Source organism: Lampetra planeri, chromosome 25 (assembly GCF_965212315.1).
Source record: "Lampetra planeri chromosome 25, kcLamPlan1.2.h2, whole genome shotgun sequence".
NCBI classification, from domain to species: Eukaryota; Metazoa; Chordata; class Hyperoartia; order Petromyzontiformes; family Petromyzontidae; genus Lampetra; species Lampetra planeri.
Genome location: NC_136131.1, coordinates 1,865,418 through 1,875,104, shown reverse-complemented (window position 1 = coordinate 1,875,104; position 9,687 = coordinate 1,865,418).

Sequence of the window (9,687 nt, the reverse complement as noted above, 5' to 3'; positions counted from 1 at the left end):
AAGATCTGCCAGTGCGACTGTTCGTGAATCGGTATGATCCACACCGGCCTGGAAGACACGCCATCGAAGACGCAATTCAAGTCGTCGAGATGGCCCGCCAAGAACTTTGTGTACAGGAACGTGTTGAACAGGTGGAGTATGCCGCTCGCGGCAGGCAGTAGAACTGCCCGAACAGGTTGATGATGGTGTCGTTCAACCACTGGCCAGGTTGTAAGCAGCGGAAGTCGTTCGGGAACAGCCTTCTGTATCCCGGAACGAAGACGACGTGTTCGACCGAGACAGGGGGCGGACAACGTGGAGTGATGCCGGGCGGGTCAGCGTCGCTTCTCGGCCTTCGCGACGCGCGCGCGCTCCAGTCGGGCAGCACGCTCTTCGGGCGTCTGGGGCGCGGCACGTCAGGCAGCCAACGAGACGTGCGTGCGCTCCAGTCGGGCACCACGCTCTTCGGGCATCTCGTCCTTTATTGGGCGCCCGCCGCCGTACTATGGCCAGACGTCGCCGATGATTGGTAACATCCCCACTTTCTCCACACCGCCGATGGTTGCACTGAACGTCGGCGATCGCGCCAGAAAACTTTTGTAGTCAAGCAAACTGCAATATGCCAAGACAGTCACTGAACTGCGCAGAGTGCACGACAGACAAATATGCACGACAGACAGACAGCCAAATAATCTCTGGTGGGCAGTGTGGAAGCTGTTGTTCCTCCCTGTATAATATTCAAATACTGTCAATTATACCTGTATAATCAAATACTGTCAATTATCCTTGTTCACACTCACGATGTATGTATCATGTCAGAATTATTGATTATTAATAAATGGCTAACCTAATTTTTTCAAATTAATAAATGGCAAACTCGTGTCTTACCCACAAATCTAGCAACTACCCAAAGCGTTGAGTAGGCACGTAAAATATATTCATCAACTGAAATTGATTATGCTCCTGACAAATAAACAATGCACGTGAGATTTGATTATTTACGATGCATGTACATTACATGCCAATGTTCATCATCAGCCATGCGCAATCGACTGCTGGGAGAAAAGGTTCCCCAATATTTTTCCCAATATTTTCACCATTCCACATGATCCTGCGATCCACCCAGCTCATGCGCATGATATTTCATTGCTTCATCTCTGTGGTGGTTATCCTCTCAGGTGTGTTTTCTCCTTCGGTTGACATTCCATCCCAAGTTCTGTCCACTTGCTATTATCCCTTTTAGCCACGACGTATCTTGCCCAAGCCTAATGAAAACTCAATTTGCATTTTTGCAATGTTGCATTGAGGATAAAGTAACCAAAAATGACCGTATGAATTAAAATAGAGATGGTCAAAATTAAATAAAAATAATGAAATCATGACTGTAAATCAATCACAATGAATTGAATCACTGGAAAGTGTGCTGGGAGAGGGGGGGGGGACTCCAGTTGAATCGTAAACATGGCCACAGGCAGCCATTGCCACCATGCACACATGCCCAGTTAGGGATGTTCATTGAATTTTTTAGGGTTTTACGTTAATTGCATGCACAAAAGCCTATTAAAAACCCCATTACCAATCTTCACCACACCCACAATGACCGGAGTGAAGTATGGTTAAAACAAGCTCAATGACTGACATGGCGTGGTTAGGCCTTCATCTAGCAGTGGCTTGACCAAGTGCTGTACGTTTATTATATTGTTCATATTGTATCTATAATGATCTGAACAATGACATTGCAACATGCGTCTGTAAAAATGCGTCCCATGCGCCAAGCAGTTTGATCAAGCACTCAAAAAGTAGAAGATTATAGATTCCATGACTTAGGAATCAATACAATATTCCATAAGCAAACGGTAGAAATCTAGAATAAAAGTGCAGGAGATACAAAACACTGAGTACGCTTCGCCAGTACCCTAACTTACAATAAGATATTATATGTGCATAGGCAACTTACTCTGCTTCAAGAGATACGAGAGAAAGCTGATCAATATACTCATAGTGCTTTTAGTGATAAAGCAAATGTCTGTGGAGTCACGTACCGCCTTGAAGACTCTTAATAGAAGACTCTTAATATTTACGTTGAAGCCTATTCGCCATTGCTTGAAGCAGCATCGGCGGGGGAGGGAGAGAGCACAGAGGAAGTGGGGTGGGAAAGGACTGGCACCAAAATGCCCTCTAGTGGCATGGGAGAGTTAACGCAGCGAATAATATGCACGACAGACAAAAATTCCCTGGTGGGCAGTGTGGAGTAGCCAGGCAGCCAGCCCCCTTGACTATCGGCCCCTCCCCCTTGATAAGGCCCCTCCCCTTACCCCCCCCCTTGCTTAGGCCCCTCCCCTGATCCCCCTTCCCAAAGGCCCCTCCCCTGAGCACCCCCCATATCTTTAGGCCCCTCCCCTGACCCCCCTTCCCTTAGGCACCTCCCCTCTCAATACCCGGCAGTAGGTCTCCACCAATCAAAGAGCTGCTTATATTATATATATGTTTATGCACGACAGACAACACGTTCCTTCGGAGTGGGCAGGTAGGAACTTGGTTGGACAGCGTATTCGTGCACGACAGACAGACAAATAATCCCTGGTGGGGAGTGTGGAACCTGTTGTTCCTACCTGTATAAAATATAACTTGACTTGAGGTAGCCAGGCAGCCAGCCAGGTAGCCAGCCCCCTTAACTATCGGCCCCTCCCCCTTGCTTAGGCACCTCCCTTTACCCCCCCTCACTTAGGCCCCTCCCCACTTAGGCCCCTCCCCTGACCACCCCCCCATATCCTCAGGCCCCTCCCCTGACCCCCCTTTTCTTAGGCCCCTCCCCTGACCACCCCCCATATCCTTAGGCCCCTCCCCTGACCCCCCCTCGCTTAGGCCCCTCCTCTGATCCCCCCCCCTCAGGCTCCTCTCATGACTCCCCCCTTCCTTAGGCCCCTCCCCTGTCCCTCCTCCCTTAGGCACCTCCCCTCTCCGTACCCGGCAGTAGGTCTCCACCAATTAAAGAGCTGTTTGTCAGGTCTCCACCAATCAAAGAGCTGTGTGTATTATATATTTATTTATGCACGACAGACAGACAGACAATAAATCCCTGGTGGGCAGTGTGTAACATTGTTCCTACCTGTAAAAAATCCCTGGTGGGCAGTGTGGAACATTCTTCCTACCTGTATAATCCCTGGTGGGCAGTGTGGAACTGTTGTTCCTACCTGTATAAATGTTGTTAAACCCGCCACCACCCGACAGCCAAATAGTAAGGGTTGTCACTTAAGCAAAACATGCCAATTCGTTACAAGTTCAGCACACCGGTGTGTTAGAGAGTAAGCCCACAACATTGTAATTACTGGTGAAACGTCGTACTCGAATTGTAAATGTGGGTTTACTCTCCAACACACCGGTGTGCTGTACTAGTGAAGTGTAATAGCGTTGTCTGCTGTCCAGCAACGGCAACTGCGGTGGACTAGCAGTACACACGCCGGTGAGCACTTACGCGGGTGTGTCGGCAGGGCGGAGGAACTGGGACAAGGGTCACAGAGACCTCGTCTGGAAGCCCCTGGAACCCGCTAGTGGGTTCGAGAAGGGAGGTGCGGCCAGGGCGGAGCTGAGAGCTCGTGGCTGCCGGTTCTGGGAGTGGACTCGTCTCGTCGTTGCTGCCACCTTCGCTGCTTTTGCCGCTGCTGGTTTCGCTGGACATTACGTGGTCGGAGAGTTGTTGGCTGTCTCGGTCGACGCCGTCGGTGTAACACGATCCGGGTTGTGTCCAGGCTAGGTTACACGACGTAGGAGAAGCGAGGGCGAACCTGTGAACCTGAAAGTGAGAATAAAGAAGGTGCCTCCTCAAGAACCTTGTCTCCCGCTCCACTGACACTACACTAGTAACGCATTGGCACATTCTGTTTACGTGACAAACCTTAGTAATTGGCTGTGTCGGTTGGTCGCGGGTTTAACGACACATTTATATTCACGCGATCTAACCCAAAAACCTCATGGATATCATATATGGTTGATTGTAATAAAATAAAGTTATATTGCATTGCACTTTTAAACATTTTTAAACAGAGGTTTAAAAGCATTAACCATCTAAAACAAGGACAATAAGGCAGCCCGTTCAAGAAGACTTGAGTCGATTTTTTTTCCCACCAATCTTAGGATCTTCCTCAAGTTCAAACATTATTTTGTTTTAAGCGGGTAATGCTGTACTTCAGTGTGGATTTGGGAACTCCTGACCCTAAACCCTGTCCAATCACCAGCACGTGTTATTTAGCATATATTGTGCCAACGTGAGGTTGTTCATTTAAAAATAAACTACAGGGACTCCTCTACTTATGAACATTCGACTTACAAACTTTCAGAGAAATGAACAAACCTGGTTCGTATGTCCAGTTGCCTGTTCGTACTGAGAGTCGTAAGTTCAACCGCCCCGCAATAGATGGCGGCATCTACATCTGCAGAACATTAAGAACCAGTGGCATCTACATTTGCAGAACATGAAAAACCAGTGGCATCTACATCTGCAGAACATTAAGAACCAGGGGCATCTAAAGGAGAGTATATAATACTCTTTGGTTCTTTCGGTAAAGTCACGTAGTTAGAAATAAAATAAAACAAATCACGACGTTTCGATCGCAACACAAGCGACCTTCATCAGGTGGCACCGATACAGCAGGACAACCGCTGACACAAGAGAGAGCTGCTGACAACAAGAGTTTATAAAGGGTTGTGGTGGGCCCAACCCAAGTGTAAGTGGGCAGAGCTAGAGAAGGAAGCTCTCGAAGTAATTGTCAAATCTTCTTGGTTCTTTTGGTAAAGTCACGTAGAAGGGAAGTAATAAAATAATAAAAATAAAACATAATAAAATAAAATAATTCTCACGACGTTTCGGCTACAACGCAAGCAGCCGTCTTCAGGTGAAGAATAAGACACTACCAAGCTAGGAGCTTATATATAAGCTGGGTTGGAGGTGGAAGAGCGCCTTAACAAAAAGAATGTGCATATGAAAAGGAATTTAGCATATTCATGGGAAATGCGTAGGAGGTGGGTGGGGGGGTTTCAAAGTCATATTATGCCCATGCATTATGCAGGATCAGCAGCACCAAGGGGGGGTGCAGGGAGTAGCATTAACAAATGAAAGGAATGTTAATTATATGTAGCTGCAGTTACTAAACAACCACGTAGAAAACTAAAGTATAAACTACATACAAAACTAAAGTATAAACTGCCTAGCACCATCAGTATACTTACTATACTCTACAATAAGCTGAGTTACTAACAGCAAGTAATACATTACACTTCTACGTCGTAAAAATTATATAATATGCTTCCATCTAAACTTTATTCTCTTACATCACACGAGCATATACCGTACTATATACTGCCATAGATAAACCCAACATTAAATTATATACTGTATTGCTATAAACCGTATACATTTTAATATAACACTATGTATTATTCTACCCACCCTAATGTGTATCGAAATGGTTTATTACGTCCTTCCAATGATTGCTAAGCCAGAATCCATCTTCTCGGTTAAAATTGTCTCTGTGTTTGTATATGTGGATCGCCTCATGAACGAATCTCTCATGATAGCCAGATGGCTTGCAGAGAACCTCTGTCTTGGAGAAGTCAATGTCATGTGAGCCCACTGAGTTGTAACGGTGATCTGCCACGGCTGAGGGGTTTGTCCTACCGTGTTTCAGGTCAGCTTTATGTTCACGGATGCGGTCCGAGACATGTCGTTTGGTTTCCCCAATGTAACTGCTACCACAGAGGCAACTTAGTTTGTAGACGCCAGGGTACTGTATGTCTGGAACCACATCTTTTACAGACGGTACCAGATCACGGATTTTATGTACTGTGTTGAATCGGACCTGGATCTTGTGTTTAATCAGGATTTTGGAGATCTTTTTTGTGACCCCAGCAATGTAGGGTAAGGTGATGGTCTTGAAAGGCTCCTCAACAGGATCCTTCATGATGGTTGGAGTGATGGCTTTGCGGATTGTGTAGTCGGAGTAACCATTAGCCTTAAGAGCTTGGCGTACGTGTTTGAGTTCACTGGAAATGTGTTCATGGTCGGAGATGCATTGGGCTCTATGATATAGAGTCTTGATGAGGGAATTCTTCTGGGATGGATGGTGGTGGGAATCCGGTTTTAGGTAAGCATCCGTATGGGTGGCTTTCCTGTAGCCACCCATACACTTATACAGGTAGGAACAACAGCTTCCACACTGCCCACCAGGGATTATTTGTCCGTCTGTAGTGCACGAATGTGCTGTCCAACCAAGCTCCTACCTGCCCACTGTTGTATGTGTTGGATTATGAAATTTTGATAAAAATAATAAAAATTTATAATTTTCCGAAAAATGCGCAAATCGCATTAATTATGTTAATGTGTGTATTGACATGCATAAATTATGATAATGTGTGTAATTATATGCATAAATTATGATAATCGCGGAGATAATCATAGTAATTTATGCGGATGCTTGCGATTATGTTAATGTTTGCAGTTATGATAATTAGGCTCAGCTTCGTTCATCCAGTGTTATATCAATCAGTATAACACGATTATCATCGATTAAACGTTTATCGATTATCTTAGTGTGTTTATGCTATTTTAGGTCTCCATTTTCATATCTCATCGCAGGTAACAGCTCTTATGAATAAGACAGTTTTGCATGGACTTGGAAAGAAGCACTCGAACAGTTGGTGTTAAGCAATTTTAATTCTAAACAAACACATGACACTCTCTTATCCGAAAGCAAGTATACGTCAATAAATTCATGGGCAAGATTATGCGATTAACGAAAATGAATGACTAAAAATACTTCGTCATTGGCGTGATTATGCAGTTAACGAAAATGAATGACTAAAACATTTCTTATTCATGTAACTCGACGGCAGCAACTGCTTTGCACGATCAGTTGATATTGAACGCACCACCTCGAAATGGCAACCCTTTTTGAAACGCAAAGACAATTTTTTTAAAAGTCTTATTCGTGTGCGTGCTGTGTGTGCGTTGTCCCCTTGTAATATTAATTAATTCTTAGAGCCGGGAGTTGTGTCGTTAGCTTGTGTGGTGTGGGAGGATACAAACAGCGGCCAGAAGTTTTCTCTGGGTTGGGCATGGCCGCCGCGAGCCCCTGCTGCTCCCTCGCTCGGCGTGTCTCTGCTTGTGCGCTCTCTCTCTCTCCACTGCTGGACGACGAGTTGGCACGACGCTCGGTGACGCCCGGTGACGTCCGAGTCGTGCTGCTCTTGCGCTCTCTCTCCCTCTACTGCTAGATGACGAGTTGGCACGACGCTCGGTGACGCCCGGTGACGTCCGAGTCGTGCTGCTCTTGCGCTCTCTCTCCCTCTACTGCTACATGACGAGTTGGCACGACGCTCGGTGACGCCTGGTGACGTCCGAGTCGTTCTGCTCTTGCGCTCTCTCTCCCTCTACTGCTAGATGACGAGTTGGCACGACGCTCGGTGACGCCCGGTGACGTCCGAGTCGTGCTGCTCTTGCGCTCTCTCTCCCTCCACTGCTGGATGACGAGTTGGCACGACGCTCGGTGACGCCCGGTGACGTCCGAGTCGTGCTGCTCTTGCGCTCTCTCTCCCTCTACTGCTAGATGACGAGTTGGCACGACGCTCGGTGACGCCCGGTGACGTCCGAGTCGTTCTGCTCTTGCGCTCTCTCTCCCTCTACTGCTAGATGACGAGTTGGCACGACGCTCGGTGACGCCCGGTGACGTCCGAGTCGTGCTGTGTTGTGGCTCTCTCCTTGATCGTTGCCAACTTCACACGGACATTCGCCCTTGCTTCCGGCTGTGTTGGCTTGTGGCTCTGGACGACGCGGCTGTGCTCACTGGGTGGTGGTCGGTCTGCCCTCAAACACACGGCGCATTCGATGGCGCTGTCCTCTTCCTCACAGCCGTTTGACCAGGTTTTCTCCACTGCATCGCGCTCTCTGCTTTGCACGCTTGGTCGACGCTTGGCGATCTCCGCCCTTTTACAGGTTGATTGCTTGTCGTCATTCGTCACTCTCTCTGCTCCGTGCTTCCCTTGTTCGTGCAACTGCCAGCTTCACTCGCACTTAACTTCGTTCTGCGAGAAGCGACACCTGCTATCGGCATCGGTGTTTCGTTTCCTCACGACGCTCCGCCAGCCGGAGCACGGCTGAAACCCAGCCCCGACCCAGGTTGAACTCAGATTTCTGCGACTCGAACGACCCCTCCTCGTTCCATCTCTCCTCGAGGCACGATCTGCCCCCGCTCTCTTGCGAGCCCTGTCGCAACACTGAGCGCGACTCGGACAGTCTGTTCATTCAGGCTGTCACCTTAACGATGTCTCGTCGTCCCATCTCTCCTCGAGGCACGATTTGCCCCAGCTCTCTTGCGAGCCCCCGTCGCAACACTGCGTCGCAAGCCGAGTTGCGAGACTGAGCGCGACTCGGACAGACTGCTCGTTCGCTATGTGCGCCCGTGCCTAACTCAAAACGTGACTCCCCTGTCTGCGCATTCTTTGCGAGAGAAAACAGAAAAAACAGATGTCTTTGGAATGTCAGGCACCGATTCCCCCCTGTGACCTTTTTTCTCCCTCCTTGCTTGCCAGACCCCGCTGGAAGACAAAGGTGGCTGAGGAGATGTTTGCAATACATTTATGTGGTCCTGTGTGTTACATTTATTCTTGAATTATATTTTATGAGTTCCTTCGGTCTTAGTATCGTGGTTATCATTCGTCTATGTTTAATGAATATTCGTAATGATCCTCGTCACATTATTATTTTGGGGCTTCGCCAAGTTTAGTTCTCCAGAGATTGGTGTTTTATTCTGAGTTATATTTTAATGTCCTGAGGTTAAGTGTAACTATGTTTCCACTTAAGCTTTCTGGAATTCGTACTCTTTAGTTTATAGGACGGTCATGTAGATAGGAAACATATAATTCTAAATAATATGTATGCGGTGAATACGAGTAATATAAGATAATTACTAATAAAAAAAACGTATTGTTTATTGGTTAATTCTCTTTGTTAAGTTTCTACTTTTCGGTAAGGAAAACGTTAATAAAACGCGAGTGGCAACCGTTATTATCCTTTACTCTGCTCTGCACCCCCTCCGTGCATCTCAAGATGTCTTGGGAGGTCAGGTCATCGATCTTTGTCCATCTGGATGTCTGACCTCTCTGTGACCGACTTCTTCCCAGATTAATGGCCGTTTCACAGATTCCTGGTGTGCTTGTAGTGGGTTGTTTTCATTATTTAATTTTAAAAAAAATATATATATATAGATATAAAAAAAATCTTAATTATTCTTAATATTAATAACGGAAAACAGGGCATAGATACAACACCACTCCGAAGGAACGTGTTTTGGCGTTAGACCACATGAAACTCACGCAACAATTAAAATATTTAAGTTAAGGTGAATTATTCAGTCGTGCGGGATGAAAGTCGACATCCTTTTTCCTGGCCACATTCCCACAATAAATTAAGTGAAGGCCATGCACCAACATGTTTTATGGGTCATCTGTAAACAATTCGCATGTGTTCGTCATTTTCCAGACTTTATACTTACGTTTGAGGGAAACATGCTTAACACCAAACAGGACTTTCGGGGTAAACGGAAACGTTAAAGATGCAAAACTTCGAATGTGCCAAAACCATGAATAAAGTGCAATCAATCTAATGCAACTACCCTTTCCCCACATGGGGGGGGGGGGGGGCAAACCCAGCATTCC